At 36.0% G+C, this 21,655-nt stretch overlaps 1 protein-coding gene across 3 annotated transcripts in view; it reads left to right on the forward strand.

The window, feature by feature from the left end:
* The window catches only part of GSTCD (glutathione S-transferase C-terminal domain containing), a 133,447-nt gene that overhangs the window by 52,489 nt on the left and 59,303 nt on the right, over positions 1–21,655 (forward strand). The gene's annotated exons all lie outside the window — the stretch shown is intronic.

Here is a 21,655-nt window from a genome sequence, read left to right on the forward strand (position 1 = left end):
TTGCTGTTTGTTGTTGACCACTCTCAAGTACTCAATGACTGGAAGAAAACTCTCTAGAAAGTGTAACCCTTCATTTAGAGGGTGCACTAGTTTCTTTCAAATCTTGAAACAGCACAAATAAGAGATCTAGGAGACTGCTACATTGTTGAGGTTGGGCTCCTTGAAAGCCAAGTTCCCATGAAAATCAGGTGCATATGCACAGTGATATAAGCTATTCAACAAGTATCTCAATGTATTTGTCATCAATGATCTTTGTCCCTGATATGGTCTGGCTCTGTGTCCCCACCCAAATCTCATCTTGAATTGTAATCCAAACTGTAATCCCCACATGTTGCGGTTGCGGGACGGACCTTGTGGGAGGTGATTAGATCATGGGGCCGGTTCCCCCATGCTGTTCTCGTGATAGTGAATGAGTTCTCATGAGATCTGATGGTTTTATAAGGGACTTTCCCTGCTTCGCTCTGCACTTGTCTCTCCTGCCACCATGTGAAGAAGGACATGTTTGCTTCCCCTTCCACTAGGATTGTAAGTTCCCTGAGGCCTTCCCAGCCATGCGGAACTGTGAGTCAATTAAACCTCTTTGCTTTATAAATTATCCAGCCTTGGACAGTTCTTTATAGCAGCGTGAGAACAGATTAATACAGTCCCTTTTACATTAATTGGAGATACTCTAGCATTCAGGGTCCTTTCAGAAAATAGGAACCATTCTAAATACTTCAAGCAGGGATAATTTAATACAGGATATTAAATTATATAGATGATGAAAGCTCTAGAAGCCAAACTAGGAATGGTGACTCATCCCAGGGAATGGCAACAGCAGGAAGCTGCTGGCAGGAGGCAATGTTACTGAAACCGGGGAGCTGAGGTCATGTGGCAAAAGCTGGAACCACGGAGAGGACTGTCTGGATAAGCTTTAGTCACAAATGAGATGGAGCTGCTGCTGGAGACACTATGGGAAACAAAGACAAGAGAGAAGAAATAATCTGACTTCTCCCCTCCTCCTACCCTCCATCCTTTTACTAATAGCATTCATTGGTCAAAACTACTGGAAGCCCAGAGACCAGGGGAAACAGAAAAATGTAGTTCCCTGCTGTATAGAATAGAACCAAGGAGAGGCAGGGATTGGATCTAAGATCAGCTAATCTAAGCAAATGATTGGCATAGATACTTAGAGTAATCTGGTTTTTTTTTCTTATTTAATTAATTTTATTTTTGTCATAATACCCACGTAAAAATTCACCCTTGTAAATTATGCTCATGTTTACAGATTCATAGGATATGAGTTTTAGGCTTTTAGAATATGCCTTTCTCTCTCATGTTTTCATTGAATATATGTGCCTTAATTTATCTATTTCCTTCTAATGGAACATTGAGGTTGCATTTGACGTTTTGCTGTTATAAATTACTCTGACGTGACTATATTCATGGAAAGATACTTTCTCCTATACTGTTTTATTATTTTAAAAGTTATACTCAGAAGATGGATTAGTGTCCCAAAAGCATGAATAGGTTTTTGACTCTTTTTTTTTTTTTTTTGAACCAGATTGCTTTTCCATAGCATTTTTCCAGTGTTCCAGTATATAAGTATGATAAGTTATAAGAAAAGCTTTGGACAAATTGAAGTACCAGAGTTTAACTGAGCAAATAATGAATCATGAATTGGGTAGCCCCCAAAACAGAATATGTTGAGAGCGATTCCTGGATGTCACATGGTCAGTTAAGCTTATGGATGGACAGAAAAAAGAAGGTGATATGCAGAAAATGGAAGTGAGAAACAGAAACAGCTGGATTGGTTACAGCTGGGTGTTTGAATTTGAATAGGGCTTGAAGAGTTGACCGCCTGTGATTGGCTGAAACTCAGATGCAGTGATTGGCTGAGACTTGGCTACTTGTTATAGGAGTAAGTTACAGTCTATTTATTCATCCAGTTAGGTTACAGTTCACTATGTATGGAGAAACCTTTAGGTCAAACATAAAATATGTAAGGAGTCAGCTTAAGGTTAAATTTAATTTAAACAGATAGAACCAATTTTACTGACTTTTATCTACATTAGAATTGTTTCATTAAAAAAATTTTGTTGCTTCATTTAGTTGGTGAGTTATGGTAACAGGTTTTCAATGGTTGGTTCTTTGATAATTAGGAGATTGAGCATATTTTTCACAAATTTGTTGACTAGTGGCATTTTTTCTTTTGTAAATTACTTATTTACATTTTTGCACATTCTTCTAACAAATTTGCTAAGACTGTGGATCTAAGAAGACAGAAAACAGTTTAACATGGACTCTCATATTGAAAAAAAAAAAAACTATAAATCTGTATCTCTCCTTCAGCCCTGTAGCCTGGGTGGTGGACTAGAATGAACTATATTGAAAGATCCCTAAAGTCCATTTCCTAAACCAGCCTGACTGGTTCCCTTACAATTCACAATAATAGCTTCCTTTGTCTTTTTCTTCTCTGTGCCCTTAGAACTGGGGTTTGGGGTTAGGGAGGGTCAGTCTTTCAAAAAACAAGCACTTAGTTTCTCGAAGTGTCATCTTGAGAAAATGATGTATTTTTTTTCATGAAAGAATTCTAGTTTTTTGCCTTTTTAACTTAAAAACATTTTGTTTCACAAATAAAAATGTTTCGAGAAGAAATAGTATAATAATTTTTATATTCTTAAATCTGTGTCTATGTGTTTTTATACATAGTATGAATTACGGCTTTATTGTTCTGAAATTAGTTCTTAGCAGTCTATAGGTTTAAAAATTTTCCTTTAGAATTTGAAAGGACCTTAGAGATAATCAGACCTATTGTTTTATTTTCTTACATATTCACTAGCACAGGAGATTATCTTTGTTTTGTAAGAAAAATAAAACATGTATTATATATATATGAGGTTTGCAACAATAAAAAGCTTAATTTAGCTTCCTTAAATGCTTTAATTTCCTTCCTTTGAAAGTATTAGACTGCATACTTTAAGTTAGACTCACAATAATTAATTAGCATTCAAAATATATATATTATAGTTGGCTAAGATATGCTGATTTTTACTTAAATGTTAACATGGTTAATTTAAGATTTATTTCCTACTTCTAGCTGTCATAAGGTGTTATTTATGATTTATTCTTCCTTCGAGAAAATTATTAAGGATTTATATTATTCTCATATAATCTATCTTATAAAACAAGTATGGAACAAAAAATAAAAGTATGATTTTTATAGAAGAGATTATATGAAAATAATACAAGAATAAGAGATATAAGCTATTCAACAATTGATATAAGCTATTCATTATTTTATAGAATATAGAATATATTATTCTCATATAAACCATTCTATAAAACAAGTACAGAACAAAGAATCAAAGTATGAGACTACATTTGTTTTCTAAAATGTTTTAATTCAAATGAGAAAATTATTTTACATTTAGTAAAAACATACAAAAATTTATACCAACTAATAATCCACTTACAAATTTTATTAAACAATATTTTATTTTCAATCATTTCTATTTAATTAGAGAAACTAGGAAGTTATTTTTAAAAATATACTATACTATACATGCAAACACACACGTCACTTTTCCTTTCCTGCCAAGAGGAGACGGCCATCATAAGGCTAGGTCTGCAGAGGGGCAGTCTTCATGAACCAATGACGGTTTACTGATAAAGGAAGCAGTTAGTAAAGCATGGATAAAATTAACCTACCCATGGTAACCACATTTTATGGATCTACAACTGGAAGATGTGGTTTATGATCAACTGAAGCTTCATCTTCTTCTATTTCCCTGTCCTCCCAGGTTTTTATTCCAAGTTTCTATTTTCAGATTCTTGAAAGTCTCATGATTTCTTTCCTCTGCACCTTTGCAATTGCTGTTTTCTCTTCCTAGAATCCCCAGAATTGGTATCAATTTTGCAAGCAAAATTTGTAATAATAGCTTTCTCTGGCTGGTATAGTTTATAATAGATTATTTAATTTGTTTATTTATTTGTTTTTTGGTATTCCACATTTTTTACCCCTGATTTTTTGTGTATATGTTACCTTTACAATCAGAATACAGATCTTATTTTATTTATTTTTGAGACAAGGCCTCACTCTGTCACCCAGGCTGTAATGCAATGGCACATTTATAGCTCACTGCAGCCTCAATCTCCTGGGCTGAAGTGATCCTCTCACCTCAGCCTCCTGAGTAGGTGGGACTACAGGCCCACCACCATGCCTACCTAATTTAAATAAAAATTTGAATAGAGATACCATATTGTTATGTTTTGCTGGCTGGTCTCCCAACTCCTGAGTTTAAGCATTCCTTCCACATCAGCCTCTCAAAAAGCTAGGATTACAGGTGTGAACCACCACACCCGGCCCAGATTTTTTTTGTTTGTTTATACACATCATCTGTATTTTAGCATGGTTTGACAAACTGGCAGAAGAAAAAGCTTGCTTTGAAAGTCCATTTTGACTTAACCACATAGTAGCAAACTGAATTAAATATGAAACTCAGATCTTAAAAGTTCAGCATGTTTATAGCTGTTCATTCTGTTTTATTTCTTATGTTTTTCTTTTACTTAGCGTTTAGACTGAGTGTCCTCTATTTTAGCATTTCCCCACATAGCACCTTTCTGAGAGTTACTTGCTTAACAAAAATTAACTGTCTGTTCCTTATACTCTTTTTTTTCTTTCCTTTTTTTTTTTATTATTATACTTTAAGTTCTGGGATACATGTGCAGAACATGGAGATTTGTTACATAGGTATACATGTGCCACAGTGGTTTGCTGCATCTGTCAATTCATCATCTACATTAGGTATTTCTCCTAATGCTATCCCTCCTCTAGTCCCCCAAACTACAACAGGCCCTGGAGTATGATATTCCCTTCCCTGTGCCATGTGTTCTCATTATTCAACTCCCACTTATGAGTAAGAATATGCAGTGTTTGGTTTTCTGTTCCTGTTAGTTTGCTGAGAATGATGGTTTCCAGCTTCATCCATGTCCTTGTAAAGGACATGAACTCATCCTTTTTTATGGCTGCATAGTATTCCATGGTGTATATGTGCCACATTTTCTTTATCCAGTTTATCATTGATGGCCATTTGGGTTGGTTCCAAGTCTGTGCTATTGTGAACAGTGCTGCAATACACATGTGTGTATGTGTCTTTACAGTAGAATGATTTATAATCCTTTGGGTATATACCCAGTAATGGGATTGCTGGGTCAAATGGTATTTCTGATTCTGTATCCTTGAGGAATCGCCACACTGTCTTCCACAATGGTTGAACTTATTTACACTCCCACCAGCAGTGTAAAAGCGTTCCTATTTCTCCACATCCTCTCCAGCACCTGTTGTTTCCTACTTTTTAATGATCGCCATTCTAACTGGCATGAGATGGTATCTCATTGTGGTTTTGATTTGAATTTCTCTGACGAACAGTGGTGATGAGTTTTTTTCCGTATGTTTGTTGGCCACATAAATATCTTCTTTTTAGAAGTGTCTGTGCATATACTTCACCAACTTTTTGATGAGGTTTCTTTTTTTCCTTGCAAATTTGTTTAAGTTTCTTGTAGATTCTGGATATTAGCCCTTTATCAGATGGATATATTGCAAAAATTTCCTCCCATTCTGTAGGTTGCCTGTTCACTCTGATGATAGTTTCTTTTGCTGTGCAGAAGCTCTTTAGTTTAATTAAATCCCGTTTGTCAGTTTTGGCTTTGATTACCATTGCTTTTGGTGTTTTAGTCATGAAGTCTTTGCCCATTCCTATGTCCTGAATGGTACTGCCTAGGTTTTCTTCTAGGGTTTTTATGGTTTTAGGTCTTATGTTTAAGTCTTTAATCCATCTTAAGTTACTTATTGTATAAGGTGTAAGGAAGGGGTCCAGTTTCAGTTTTCTGTATATGGCTAGTCAGTTTTCCCAACACTATTTATTAAATAGGGAATCCTTTTCCCATTGCTTGTTTTTGTCAGGTTTGTCAAAGATCAGATGGTTGTAGATGTGTGGCATTATTTCTGAGGCCTCTGTTCTGTTCCATTCATCTATATATCTGTTTTGGTACCAGTACCATGCTGTTTTGGTTACTGTAGCCTTGTTGTATAGTTTGAAGTCAGATAGCGTGATGCCTCCAGCTTTGTTTGTTTTGCTTAGGATTGTCTTGGCTATACAGGCTCTTTTTTGGTTCCATATGAACTTTAAAGTAGTTTTTTCTAATTATGTGAAGAAAGTCAGTGGTAGCTTGATGTTGATAGCATTGAATCTATAAATTACTTTGGACAGTATGGCCATTTTCATGATATTGATTCTTCCTGTCCATGAGCATGGAATGTTTTTCCATTTATTTGTGTCCTCTTTGATTTCCTTGAGCAGTGGTTTGTAGTTCTTGAAGAGATCCTTCACATCCATCGTAAGTTGTATTCCTAGGTATTTTATTCTCTTGGTAGCAATTGTGAATGGGAGTTCACTCATGATTTGGCTCTCTGTCTGTTGTTGGTGTATAGGAATGCTTGTGATTTTTGCACATTGATTTTGTATCCTGAGACTTTGCGGAAGTTGCTTATCAGCTTAAGGAGTTTTGGGGGTAAGACAATGGGGTTTTCTAAAATACAGTCATATCATTTGCAAACAAAGACAATTTGACTTCCTCTCTTCCTATTTAAATACCCTTTATTTCTTCTTCTTGCTTGATTGCCCTGGCCAGAACTTCCAATATATGTTGAATATGAGTGGTGAGAGAGGGGATCCTTGTCTTGTTCCAGTTTTCAAAAGAATGCTGCCAGCTTTTGCCTATTCAGTATTATATTGGCTGTGGGTTTGTCATAAATAGCTCTTACTGTTTTGATATATATTCCATCAATACCTAGTTTATTGAGTGTTTTTAGCATGAAGGGGTATGGAATTTTATCGAAGGCCTTTTCTGCATCTATTGAGATAATCATGTTGTTTTTGTCATTGGTTCTGTTTATGTGGTGGATTACATTTATTGATTTGCCTGTGTTGAACCAGCCTTGCATCCCAGGGATGAAGCCAATTTGATCGTGGTGGATAAGCTTTTTGATGTGCTGCTGGATTCGGTTTGCCAGTATTTTATTGAGGATTTTCGTATTGAAGTTCATCAAGGATATTGGCCTGATATTTTCTTTTTTTATTGTGTCTCTGCCAGGTTTTAGTATCAGGATGATGTTAGCTTCGTAAAATGAGTTTGGGAGGAGTCCCTCTTTTTCTGTTGTTTGCAATAGTTTCAGAAGGAATGGTACCATCTTCTCTTTGTACCTTTGGTAGAATTCGACTGTGAATCCATCTGGTCCTGGACTTTTTTTGGTTGGTAGGCTATTAATGCCTCAGTTTCAGAACTTATTAGTCTATTCAGGGATTGGACTTCTTCCTGGTTTAGTCCTGGGAAGGTGTATGTGTCTAGGAGTTTATCCATTTCTTGTAGATTTTCTAGTTTATTTGCATAGAGGTGTTTATAGTATTCTTTTATGGTAGTTTGTATTTCTGTGGAATCAGTGGTGATATCCCGTTTATCATTTTTTATTGTGTCTATTTGATTCTTCTCTCTTTTCTTCTTTATTAGTCTGGCTAGCATTCTATCTATTTTGTTGATCTTTTCAAAAATCCAGCTCCTGGATTCATTGATTTTTTTTTGGAAGGGTTTTTCATGTCTCTATCTCCTTCGGTTCTGCTCTGATATTAGTTATTTCTTGTCTTCTGCCAGCTTCTGAATTTGTTTGCTCTTGCTTCTCTAGTTCTTTTAATTGTGATGTTAGGGTGTTCCCGCTTTCTCCTGTGGGCATTTAGTGGTATAAATTTCTCTGTTAACACTGTTTAGCTGTGTCCCAGAGATTCTGGTACATTGTGTCTTTTTTCTCATTGTTTTCCAATAACTTATTTATTTCAGACTTATTTTCATTACTTACCCACTAGTCATTCAGGAGCAGGTTATTCAGTTTCCATGTAGTTGTGCAGTTTTGAGTGAGTTTCTTAATCCTGAGTTCTAATTTGATTGCACTGTGGTCTGAGAGACTGTTATGATTTCCATTCTTTTGCATTTGCTGTGGAGTGTTTTACTTCCAATTATGTGGTCAGTTTTAGAATAAGTATGATGTGGTGCTGAGAAGAATATATATTCTGTTGATTTGGGGTGGAGAGTTCTGTAGATGTTTATTAGGTTCGCTTGGTCCAGAGTTGAGTTCTAATTCTGAATATCCTTGTTAATTTTCTGTCTCGTTGATCTGGCTAATATTGACAGTGGGGTGTTAAAGTCTCCCACTGTTATTGTGTGGGAGTCTAAGTCTCTTTGTAGGTCTCTAAGAACTTGCTTTATGAATCGGGGTGCTCCTGTATTGGTTGCATATATATTTAGGATAGTTAGCTCTTCTTATTGCATTGATCCATTTACCATTATGTAATGCCCTTCTTTGTCTCTTTTGATCATTGTTAGTTTAAAGTCTGTTTTATCAGAGACTAGGATTGCAACCCCTGCTTTTTTTTGCTTTCCATTTCCTTGGTAAATATTCCTCCATCCCTTTATTTTGAGCCTATGTGTATCTTTGCACATGAGGTGGGTCTCCTGAATACAGCACATTGATGGGTCTTGACTATTCAAATTTGCCAGTCTGTATCTTTTAATTGGGGCATGTAGCCCATTTACATTAAGTGTAATATTGTTGTGTGTGAATTTGAAACTGTCATTATGATACAGGCTGGTTATTTTGCCCATTAGTTGATGGAATTTCTTCATAGTGTCGATAATCTTCATAATTTCGTATGTTTTTACCGTTGCTGGTACCGGTTTTTCCTTTCTGTATTTAGTACTTCCTTTAGGAGCTCTTGTAAGGCAGGCCTAGTGGTGACAAAATACCTCAGCATTTGCTTGTCTGTAAAGGATTTTATTTCTCCTTCGGTTATGAAGCTTAGTTTGGCTAGATATGAAATTCTGGGTTGAAAATCCTTTTCTTTAAGAATGTTGAATATTGGCTCCCACTCTCTTCTGGCTTGTAGAGTTTCTGCCGAGAGATCTGCTGTTAGTCTGATGGGCTTCCCTTTGTGGGTAACCCGACCTTTCTCTCTGGCTGCCCATAACATTTTTTCCTTCATTTCAACCTTGGTGAATCTGGTGATTGTTTGTCTTGGAGCTGCTCTTCTTGAGGAGTACCTTTGTGGTGTTCTCCGTATTTCCTGAATTTGAAATTGGGTTTGTGTTTCTAGATTGGCTGGGGAAGTTCTCCTGGATAATATCCCGAAGAGTGTTTTCCAACTAGTTTCCGGTCTCCCTGTCACTTTCAGGTACACCAATCAAATGTAGGTTTGGTCTTTTTACATAGTCCCAGATTTCTTGGAGACTTTGCTTGTTCCTTTTCATTCTTTTTTCTCTAATCTTGTCTTCATGCTTTTTTTTGTGACGTTGATCTTCAATCTCTGATATCCTTTCTTCTTGATCGATTAGGCTATTGATACTTTTTTATGCATCACGAAGTTCTTGTGCTGTGTTTTTCAGCTCCATCAGGTCATTTATGTTCTTCTCTAAACTGGTTATTCTATTAGTAATTCCTCTAACCTTTTTTCAAGTTTCTTAGCTTCTTTGCATTGGGTTAGAACATGCTCTTTTAGCTCGGGGGACTTTGTTATTACCTTCTGAAGCCTACTTCTGTCAATTCGTCAAACTCATTCTCCGTCCAGTTTTGTTCCCTGGCTGGCGAGGAGTTGTGATCCTTTGGAGGAGAAGAGGCATTCTGGATTTTGGAATTTACAACCTTTTTGCACTGGTTTTTCCTCATCTTCGTGGATTTATCTACCTTTGGTCTTTGATGTTGGTGATCTTTGGATGGGGTTTCTGTGTGGACGTCCTTTTTGTTGATATTGATGCTATTCCTTTCTGTTTATCAGTTTTCTTTCTAATACTCAGTCCCGTCTGCTGCAGGTCTGGAGTATATTGCTGGAGGTCCACTGCAATATACCCTGTTTTCCTGGGTATCACCAGTGGAGGCTGCAGAACAGCAAAGATTGCTGCCTGTTCCTTCCTCTGGAAGCTTTGTTCCAGAGGGGCAACTGCCAGATGCCAGCCAGAGCTCTTTTGTATGAGGTGTCTGTCGACCCCTGCTGAGAGGTGTCTCCCAGTCAGGAGGCATGGGGGTCAGGAACCCACCTGAGAAGGCAGTCTGTCCCTCAGCATAGCTTGAGCGCTATGCTGGGAGATCTGTTGCTCTCTTCAGAGCCAACAGGCAGGAACGTTGAAGTCTGCTGAAGGTGCACCCACAGCCGCCCCTTCCACCAGGTGCTCTGTCCCAGGCAGATGGGAGTTTTATCCAGAAGGCCCTGACGGGGGCAGCTGCCTTTCTTTCAGAGATGCCCTGTCCAGAGAAGAAGAATCTAGAGGCAGTCTGGCTACAGCTGCTTTGCTGCACTTTGGTGGGTGACGCCCAGTTCAAACTTCCTCGTGGCTTTGTTTATGCTGTGAGGGGAAAACCACCTACTCAAGCCTCTGTAATGGCAGACACCCCTCCCCCCACACCAAGCTCCAGTGTCTCAGGTTGCCTTCAGACTGCTGTGCTGGCAGCGAGAATTTCAAGCCAGTGAATCTTAGCTTGCTGGGCTCTGTGGGGGTGGGATCCTCTGAGCTAGACCACTTGGCTCCCTGGCTTCAGCCCCCATTCCAGGGGAGTAAATGGTTCTGTCTCGCTGGCATCCCAGGTGCCACTGGGGTATGAAAAAAACTCCTGCAGCTAGCTCTGTGTCTACCCAAACACCTGCCCAGTTTTGTGCTTGAAACCCAGGGCCCTGGTGGTATAGGCACCCAAGGGAATCTCCTGGTCTATGGGTTGCAAATACTGTGGGAAAAGCAGAGTATCTGGGCTGAAGTGCACCTTTCCTCATGGCACAGTTCCTCAGGGCTTCCCTTGGCTAGGGGTGGGGGGAATTCCCTGATACCTTGCAGTTCCTGGGTGAGGCAACGCCCCACCCTGCTTTGGCTCACCCTCCATGGGCTGTACCCACTGTCTAACCAGTCCCAGTGAGATGAACCAGGTACCTCAGTTGGAAATGCAGAAATCACCCGCCTTCTGCGTTGATCTTGCTGGGAGCTGCAGACTGGAGCTGTTCCTATTCAGCCAGCTTGCCAGCCCAATGCTCCTTACATTCTTAAAGATTCTAAGTTTATCTTGTCTTGATTTCCTCATCTCTAGGATAAGGCAGCTGTGTTGAATGTGGGGCCATCCATCTCTACTATGCTGCAGTGTGCTTTTGGGGAGTCCTATTACTTTATAACTACCCGCCATTCTCCATTCTGTATTCCTCCAACTCAATCTATGATGGCTGTTGGATTAATCTTCATAATATAGAACCCTAATCACACTGAGCATCTGTTCTGGAATGGAAAAGAATAAATGTTAATAACTTTCTTCATGCAATGGGAGTTTTGTGAGTTACCATTTATTAAAAGCTGACTAAATAAATTCTACTTACTAAACAAAAATGTATTGATACATTTTTGTGTCTGGTAAGTTTTGGCACTAAGGATAGCGAATTGATTCAGAATTTATGCATATCACACTAGTAGGGAAATTAAAATTCTATAATTTTGTATTTAATCATAGCCGATGTGTGTGTGTATATATATAAAATATATATGTTTATCTTTCTGATATTAATTTCCTTACATAGAATATGGATCCTCCAGGCATAACTAGTTTCTATTTCACATGTACGTCCTCAGAATTCCTGAAACCTCTTTGTTATTGCCAATCTGGAATGACTTTCCTCCCTTTATCACATTTCTATTTATCTTTCAATATGCAGCTTAGATATTAGATAGCAAGTCTTCCTTCCTTTCTCACCGTCTTCCTTCTTTTTCTATGGAACATTACTGTTTAACCTTGAACTATAATTGACGTAGGTTCACATTTTCTCCTCCATGAGACTGCTACCTTTTGCAGGCAGGAAGTAGCTTAAAAGCATAAGCTTTTGAGTCAGGTAGACCAGACTCTGTCATTTACCAGTTATGCCTACCTAGGCAAGTTACTTGATTTCTCTAAGTGTTGGTTTTCTCATCTGCAAAATAGGGATGTTAATAATGACTTTTGTATAGGGTAGCAGTAAGAGTTAAAGAAGACAATGTTTGTAACATAGTTAGTACCATGCTTGGTTCATTGGCAAGTGTCCAATAAATTCAAGGCATTTTTAATTGTTTTATTATATAATTTTAATTATTTTATATATTAACAATCCCTTTTACCCTGTGAACTCTTACAAATAACTCAGTATTTTGGATGTAGCAAGTGTTTGATACATATATTTAGGAAAACTTTAACAAATGTTGTTGAATAAAGGCTTGTAGGAATTCAGAAGCAAGAATGATTAGTTCTGATTGTTGGATTAAGGAAGACTTGGCTGGAGTTGGCATTTGAACTTTCACATCTGAGTTATGATTTGACAGAAATGAACAACAGAAAAACATTGGAAGCCAATGACATGCAATTTCAGGGAGAAGTGTGAGCTAAGCTTTACATTAATAATAAAACCTACTCGATGGGTTGGTTTGTTTAATAAATGCATCTAAAGCATTGGCATAGTAAGAATACAGTAAATATTAGCCTGTGTTTTAACAGCCCATATATAGACTACATGTTAAATAACAAAAACTCATTTATACTTATAGTATATATGTGTATATATATACACATGCACACTTCATCTTTGACACTAGCTTGAAGGATCTCTGTAGAGCAACATTTCCTTAATATTTTTGTTTGCAATATCCATTTAGAAGTACAAAGAAAAATGTTTATTTTAAAATATTGTTTATTTCAGCTATATATTATTCTTCCTGTTTGTTTGAATTAGTGAAACAATACTTTGCAAATGGCTTTAAGTTGTCAGCTGTTAAGGATTATCATGCCATTTTTTCCCCACTGGTATAGCTAAATTTGAGAGAAATCTATATAAGTGACAGCTTACAACAGCTGCAATTGCTTGATATGCGAAAACAATCAAGGGATATATATTATGTGAAGTTCAAGGTCATTTTATTTTAATTAAACATGTATTGAATTATAGTATGTTCCATAATAATGTAACTAAGATTTTTTTCTGTCATACTCTTTTTAAATTTTTTATTTTAATATACTTTCCAGACATATGAGAGTTACAAGAATAGTACAATAATTCTAATATACCTTTTATCCAGATTCCTCAATGTTAACATTTTAACACCTTTACTTTATTTCTCTCCCTTTCTGTGTCACCCACACATACTCATTCTCTCTCTGAACTATGTGAGATAGTTGCAGACATGACAACCATCATTTGCTCCTGAATACGTCAGTGTGAGGTTCTTAAAAATAAGAAAAAATAGGATATTTTCTTAAATAACTGAAAAACAATTATCAAATTAAGATTGATGCAATATTATTATCTATTCCACAGACCTTACTTAGATTTTGCTATTTGTCCCAATAATGTCCTTTATAACAACAGAAAAATCCCATATTTATGTTTTGCATGTAGTTGTCGCATCTCTCTGCTTCTCTTTTAATCTGGAACACTTCCTCAGTCTTTCTTTGTCTTTCTTGACCTTAACATTCTTGAAGAACACAGACCAGTTATTTTGCAGAATGCCTCTCAATTTGGATTTGTCTGCTGTTTTCTGATAATTAGAATCAGGTGATGCACTTGGAGCAGGAATAGCATAGAAGTGATATTTTCTTCTCAGTGCATCATGTCTGGAGGACGACAAAAATTGTAAAACATAAATTTTGGAAATTTGGAAAGAAATTCTTTTATAATTTTTTAGAATGTTTGAAAACTTATATTTCTCAATTCTTTTATTTTTATTTAACATTTTTCATTTTTTAGCCAATCAGTAAAATATTAAGTATGGAATAACACTTTCCCTGCAAGGTTCTCTGTCAAATTATTGCAGTTTGTCAAGTATATTTATTGTTAAATGAAGGTATATATAGAAAGATACTCTTTAGTAAGAAATTTAGTTATCTATGGTATTAAATAGTAACATGGGTTTGATATGAAATAGAACATTGTAGCAAGAATGTTTTTGAGAGTTACAAATAAAAAGCTTGAACTAAGTAATTGGTTTGACAGATTTACTTTTGCCAAATTTTGCCACCCAACTCTGAGGCCACTAACAGGGAAAAGATTCAGGCGTTGCCTATTAATGCTCACTTAGTATTGGTTAGTTTTTTCAGATATTTGAGAGAAGGAATTTTCTTTTAAGTCAGAATTAATTTTAAGTCAACAGTGCTCCTTTATACAGAAAGATATATGATACTCAGATTTTAAGCCTGATCTTTCTTTCTTACTTATTTTCCCCTCAAGAGAGAAAAAAACTACTGCCTGATTACAAACCCTGCAGTGCATATGTTGAATCTAATTACATGTTTCATATTGCTCCTTGCCAACAAATACATGTTAATAATGATGAATAATCAACCTCCCTTAACAAGAGGAACACAAAATGTGTTTCTGCCATTTCTCATGATGAATAGACCCAGGAGTACGTCAAAGATGGTATCCTCACCACATCAGTTGCCTATGACTTATTACCAGCAACCTGCTCTAGATGATGAAGTGTGAAATTGATGGGCACTATAGGGAATTCGAGCTGAGATTTCAGGCTAGGGAAGAGCTGTCTCACAATATTCGACTGCCTTGTTCATTGACTCACTGGTTTCCCCTAAGGCCTCTTTTTATAATGCTCTGGAAAATGTTTCCTGGCTAAGTTAATGTATGTGCTACTGTATCTGGCTAGCAACCAGATTGATAGAATAAAACTTACAGGAAATTTTACTATATCCTGTTCCCCAGCTGATAGCAAGAAGTCTGAGCCATATAAGAACTGACTGAACAGAATGAATGGATGAAATATTTGAGCGTGTCATTGTGAGAATATCTTTCACTGCAGAAGATATTATAGACACTAAAGGGGAAAATGTGCTGTTATCACCTCCCATCTTTTTTTAATTAACTTTTAGAGATTAGTTTGCTAGTGATTCCCACATTTAACTCATGTCGGATGATTCTTTTATAATAGAAGTATTAATTTATAATTTATATTTGATTTATGAAATTGCTTGAATAGTCAAGTATCGATTAATTTAGCAGAGTCTGAAAGTATAGTACATACTATATCCTTATAATTTATTTCAGAAATTTTCATTTACTTCTGGAATTATTTTCCTCCTGCTTTATTTGAATAGTCAAGATATTATGTTGCTATAGCATTAGTAGAAAAATTCCAGGGAAGCAGTCATATAAGCAAAACTCAAGTTTTCAAGCAGGCCTGAATTTAAAGCTGTACCCTAGCTACTTAATCTCAAGAAAATTACCTAATATTTCCAAGCCTTAAATTTCTTAGCTTGGAGAATCATAATATTTACTTCACATTCTTAAGTAAAATAATGTATAAAATAACTTGCACAGTGCCTAGCTTTACTTTCTCCTCTCACCCAGTACTTTGATATTCTTGTTGAGGCATAAACAGTAGAATATAAATGTTAACATTATTTGATATTTTATTTCATCATGAACTTACTAAATTTTTTGAACTTTGAACTTTGAACTTACTAAATGTTTGCATAAAAAACTTTAGTAAGAAACTTTTGAACTTACTAAATTTAATTTTCATTTTCTTTTTAATTTTTGAGACAGGGTCTTGCTCTGTTTCCAGGCTGGAATGCAGTGGCACAATTATAGCTCATTGCAGCCTCAAACTCCTGAGCTAAAGGGATCCTCCCCCTCAGCCTCCCAAGTAGTTAGAAATACAAGCATGTGCCACCATGCTCAGCCTTTTTTTCTTTTGTTAAGTTTTTGTAGAGATGGAGCCTTTTGCTTTATTGCCCAGGCTGGTCTCGAACTCCTGGCCTCAAGCAATCCTCTGGCCTTAGCCTCGCAAAGTGCCCAATCACAGGCATGAGTCATCTTTCTTGGCCTAATCTTCCTTTCTTTAGAAACAAAATTGGACTCATGAATCTATTAGCATTCTTAAGAAGTATTCTACAGCAGAACAGAAGTAGAACAAGCAAGGAAAAGTGAAAATACATCTATTGCTAAGGGAAGGAAGAATTAAAACACAAATATATTTTTGTTAAGATTTTTTAAAATAAAATGTAAATTTTTGGATTTTTTTGCATTTATAATTCTGTCTCTTAGTTTGTTTAACTACTTATCTTTTTTTTTTTTTTTTTTTTTGACAAAGATAATGTGGGTTTGGGTGAAGTACTTCTAAGTCAAAATGAACTTTTCCCACAGTGGTCAGGAATTGCCATAGTGCTGTTTTCTAAGGTGCATAGCATGTCTGTGTGGGGTAGTTCATATTCTGAAGCCCAGGGACTCTTTTCCCAGCGGGAATAATTTTTCTGTGAGATGCTTTGAAAGATATTTTGCTTCACTTATATGCCCTGTCAGAATAAATGTGCCACTTCTTGCGCATACCTTGTATAAGGTCTACAACCTCTGTAAACTCTGAGTGCCACTGGCAAAACTAAGCAATGTTCTGGTTAACCTTCACAAGCAGGGTAGTTGGGAGAAACATAAATGAAGAGAATATGAGAAACAGGGGAAGAGAAAGAAAAGAAAAAAGGAGAAAGACGGCCGGGTGTGGTGACTCATGCCTATAATCCCAGTGCTTTGGAAGGCCAAGGTAGGGGGATCACTTGAGCTCAGGAGTTCAAGACCAGCCTGGGCAACATAGCAAGATCTCATCTCTACAAAAAATTTAAAAATTAGCCAAGTATGGTGTGCGCACCTCCCAGCTATGTGGGAGGCTGAGGCAGGAGGATCTGTTGAGCCCAAGAGGTTGTGGCTGCAGAGAGCCATGTTCATGCCACTGCACTCCAGCCTGGGAAACAGAGTAAGACCCTATCTCTAAAAACAAAACAAAACAAACCCACAAAAAAAAAAAAAAAACAGGAGAAAGATAAAAACATCATTCATGGCTTCATAATATATAGAAATTATGATTACTTGAGAATCCTGGGATTCTCAAGCTGGGATTATAGGCGCACACCATCATGCCCAGCTAACTTTTGTATTTATAATAGAGACAGGGTTTCACCATGTTACATGGGCTTATTTGAGAATTCTTAATAATCACTTCTGATTTTTTGTCTTAATAAATATGTAGATAGTTTATTTCAGAACTTTCACTTTAAGTTTTATGAAAAGAATTATCGTGTTTGCGTATATATAATATATTTTTTAAAATAACTACCAATTTGGGCTAACCTCAAGTGATTTTTTTCGGTAATGTCAAAGTCATCTCATTGATAATAACTATTCTGGAACACAAGTTCATTTTATTTGTACAAAGCACATCTCACATTCTTTCCCTCTGTCTGAGATGGACAATTTGTTCGAATTTGACCTTTATTCCTCCTTGAGGCATAAGTTTGGGCTGATTTATTTGGATAAGATTGGATATTGCACCTGGTGTGGATAATACTAGATTACATCTTCAGGAAATTGAACTTTTTCTGTTTACCCTTTAGAACAAACAGCTTTCTGAAATGAATATGTTGGAGACAGTGTTAGCTTCTTTTTTTGTTTCCATTCTGCTACATAGGATCTTTTCATTTTACAATACAAGTAGCTTTCTGTTGCTTTAGCAAGTTGGTATATTATACTTTGTGAAACTAAATTTCCTGATACATTCTTGGTAAAATTCAGGGTGGTTTGCAGTTGGTGTTGACCTATATGCCTTAAAACTTTTTTATATTAATGTAATCTAAATTTACAGAAAATTACAAAAATAGTACCAAAAAAATCCAGATTCACTGTTTACATTTTTATTTTGCCCCAATTTTTTTAAATCATTCATGCTCCAGTTCTTTTTCTTTCTCTCTCCCTCTCTATATGGGTGTATGTGTATGTCTATATTTTTCTTGAACCAGTTGAAAGTGAGTTGTAGGCATTGTACCCGTTTAACCCTTACATTCTTTTATATAACCAAAATAGAATAATCAAAATCAGGAATTTTAATGTGGATACAGTATTATCATCTTCATAGCCTATATTCAAATGTCATCAATTGTCCCAATGTCTTTTATATTTATCTTATATCTTATTCATGATTCAGTTCAAGATTATATTGTATGTAGTTTTCAAGTTTCCTTAGTTTCCTTTAATACGGAATTAGCTTCTCTTTTGTCATTTATGATCTTCATATTTTTGGAGAGTACAAGCAAATTAGTTTGAAGAATGTCCATCAATTTGAATTTGTCTGACTAGATTCATATTATGGATTTGGGGCAAGAATACTACAGAAGTGATGCACCACAGAAAAGGCATGGGATGTTCGTTTATCCTGTTTTTGTTAATGATGATGCTAAGCCTAGTTAATATGGCACCTGCCAGGTTTCTCTTCTGTAATGTTACTATTTTTTACTTTGCAATTAGGTAATTTGTGATAGTTTGAGACTATGTACATATCTTATTCCTCACCTGCTTTTCATTTAGCATCTGTCTTAGTTTGTTTTTTGTTGCTGTAACAGAATATGATAGACTAGGTAAATTATAAAAATAGAAATTTATTTGGCTCATGGTTTTTGAGGTGGAGAAGTCCAAGAGCATAGCACTAGCATCTGGTGAGGGTCATCCCATGGCAGAAGGTGGAAGGCAGAAGAGAGCACATGAGACAGAGAGAGACACCAGGGACCAGACTAGCTTTATAACAATTCACCCTCCCAATAAATAACCAGTTCCCTCAATAATAGCATTAATCCATTCATAAGGGCGGAGCCCTCATGACCCAATTACCTCTTATTAGGCCTCACCTTCCAACAAAGTTGCATTGGATTAAACTTACAACACATGAACTTTTCGAGAACACATACAACCCAAAATAGCATCCATTGATGATTGTTGCCTGAATTAATTATCATTGACTACTATTATGTTTGCAAAATTGTGACTTTCTAGCATCCATAATTTATTCTACATTCATTAATTGGCAGACTAAGGAAAAGCTTTCCCTTCTCTTCCCCACTTATCATTTGTTTTCTTTATTTGTATCAGGATAAATTCATGGATTCTTATTTTTTCAATGGATTACATTCTGTTATTATCAGTATTTATTTTGATACTCAAATTTTCCCACATTTGGTCAGTAAGAGCCCCTTCAAAGTAACTTCTACATCGTTTTGACATGTTCTCATCACTCCTGGAGCACTTCGTTAATTTCTGACATCACAAAATGTTCCAAGATTATCTTGTCATTTGTCTGACCTAGTGCTGAAAGTAGCCTTTATTCCAAGATCTGGATGTACACTGTAATAATAGCTACTAGTATGCTACTGCTTTTAGGCCTTCTCTTGGACACAACTAGGATATATGTGTGTCAGTTTGTATATATGTTTGTGTGTAATCAGATCAAACAGATACTCAGATACTTCTAATTCTAATCCAGAAGCAGAGGGTTTGTTTTAGTCTTCTCATGTTGAACAGTAAGAATCCTGAGAAATTTGCTCATTTGTAGAATACACAGAAAGCATTTTCAAAATTGTTGACTTATAACATTTTTAAAACAAACTAATATAAAGTCATCACAGGAAAAGAAAACAGAGTAGCATCTCTTATGAATATAGATGTGAAAACTCTCAGCAAAGTATTAGTTAACCAAATCCAGCAAGAGACTAAAAAAAAAAATCATACACCATAACCAAATCAATTTACCCCAGAAAGGCAAGGTTGATATAGCATCTAAAAGTCAATTAAAATAATACATCATATCAATAGTATACAGGGCAACAACCACATTTATTTGTATCAATACCGATTCATGGATTTTTATTTTGTTCAATGAGTTGTAAAATATTTTGACACTCAGTTTCCCTAATGCCTACATAAAAAAGACATTTGATAAAATTCAACACATTTTCATGCTTAAAACACTTAACAAACTAGGAAAAGAAGGGAACATCCTCAACCAGTTAAAAGACATCTACCAAAAACGACAATTAACATCATACTTAATTGTAAAGGCTAAATGTATTCTCCCTAAAATCAGGAATGACGAGGACGTCTTCTCTTACCAGGACAACTAGGAATAAAAAGAAAAAAAAAAAAGACTTCTACTTTGGAAAAAGAGAAGGTAGAAAACTATCTCTATTTGCAGATGACATGATCTTCTGTACAGAAAATCCTAAGACAGCCACTGAAAAACTATTACAGTTACTAAACAAGTTTACCAATATTGCAGAATATAAAAGCAATATACAAGTTAGTTGAACTTGCACCTGCAATGAACAATCTGAAAATGAAAGGAAGAAAATAATCTCATTTACAACCCTATCATAAAGATTACAATAACCCTTATATTACGTCATACTCATAAATTAACTCTAAATGGATGGAAGATGTAAAGTAAGATGTAAAACTATAAAACTCTTGGAAGAAAACGGACAATTATTTGTGATACTGGATTATACAAAGCCTTCTAAGAACGACACTAAAAATGTAAGCATAAAATAAAAAATATAAATTGGACATGATCAACATTTTAAAACTTTTAAGGCCGGGCATGGTGGCTCATGCCTGTAATCCTAGCACTTTCAGAGGCTGAGGCAGGCAGATCACTTGAGGACAGGAGTTCAAGACAACCTTGGTCAACATGGAGAAACCCTATCTCTACTAAAAGTACAAAAAATTAGCCGGGCGTGGTGGCTCACACTTGTAGTCCCAGCTACTCAGGAGGCTGAGGCAGGAGAATCGCTTGAACGCCAGAGGCGAAGGTTGCAGTGAGCAGGAGACTGTGCGCCACTGCACTCTGCCCTGGGCAACAGATCAAGACTCGGTCTCAAAACAAAAACAAATAACTTCTGTACTTCAAAGAACACCATCCAAAAAAAAACACCACAATCCATATAATATGAGACTATTATGGCAAATTATATGCCTGATAAGAAACTTGTATCTGAAAAATAGAAAGCAATATTATTTCCATAACAAAAGACAAACAACCTAATTTTAAAATGGGCATTTTAAAATTGAGTAGGCATTTCTTCAAATAAGAGATATGGATAAATACTAAGCACATAAATATATGCTCAACATCATTAGCTGTTAGGGAAATGCAAATCAAAACCATAATGAGATACCACTCCACACCTAATAGTATTGCTACAAATAAAATAGCCAGATAATAACAAATGTTGGCTAGAATGTGGATAAATTAGCATCCTCATATATTGCTGCTAGGAATGTAAAATGTTGCAGCAACTTTGGAGAACATTTTGACAGTCCCTTAAAGGTTAAACATTATAATATAACTCAGCAAGTCTACTCTCATGTTTACACCCAAGAGAATTGAAAACATACACCCAAACAAAAACTTGTACAATGAATGGTCATGTGTGTGCTATATGTGATATATCAATCAACAGTAATATATTTATGTAATTTACATATGCTGAGAATGGGGAACATACTCAAAATATTTTTTTTTTTTTACTGATAAGTGTTCAAAAAAGTTTGGAGACCACTGCCTTAGAGCAATAGTTCTCATACTTTCCATGAATGAGATTCAACAGGGTGTTTGTTAAAGATTTCCGGGCCCTAACCCCGGAGTTTCTAGTTCAGTAGGTCTAAGGTAGAACCTAAAAGTTTGCTTTTCTAAGCAGTCTCTAGATGATGCCAGTGCGTTGGTCCAGGGGACATGCTTTGGGTACTTAGAT

Source organism: Chlorocebus sabaeus, chromosome 7 (genome assembly GCF_047675955.1).
Source record: "Chlorocebus sabaeus isolate Y175 chromosome 7, mChlSab1.0.hap1, whole genome shotgun sequence".
Taxonomy (NCBI): Eukaryota; Metazoa; Chordata; class Mammalia; order Primates; family Cercopithecidae; genus Chlorocebus; species Chlorocebus sabaeus.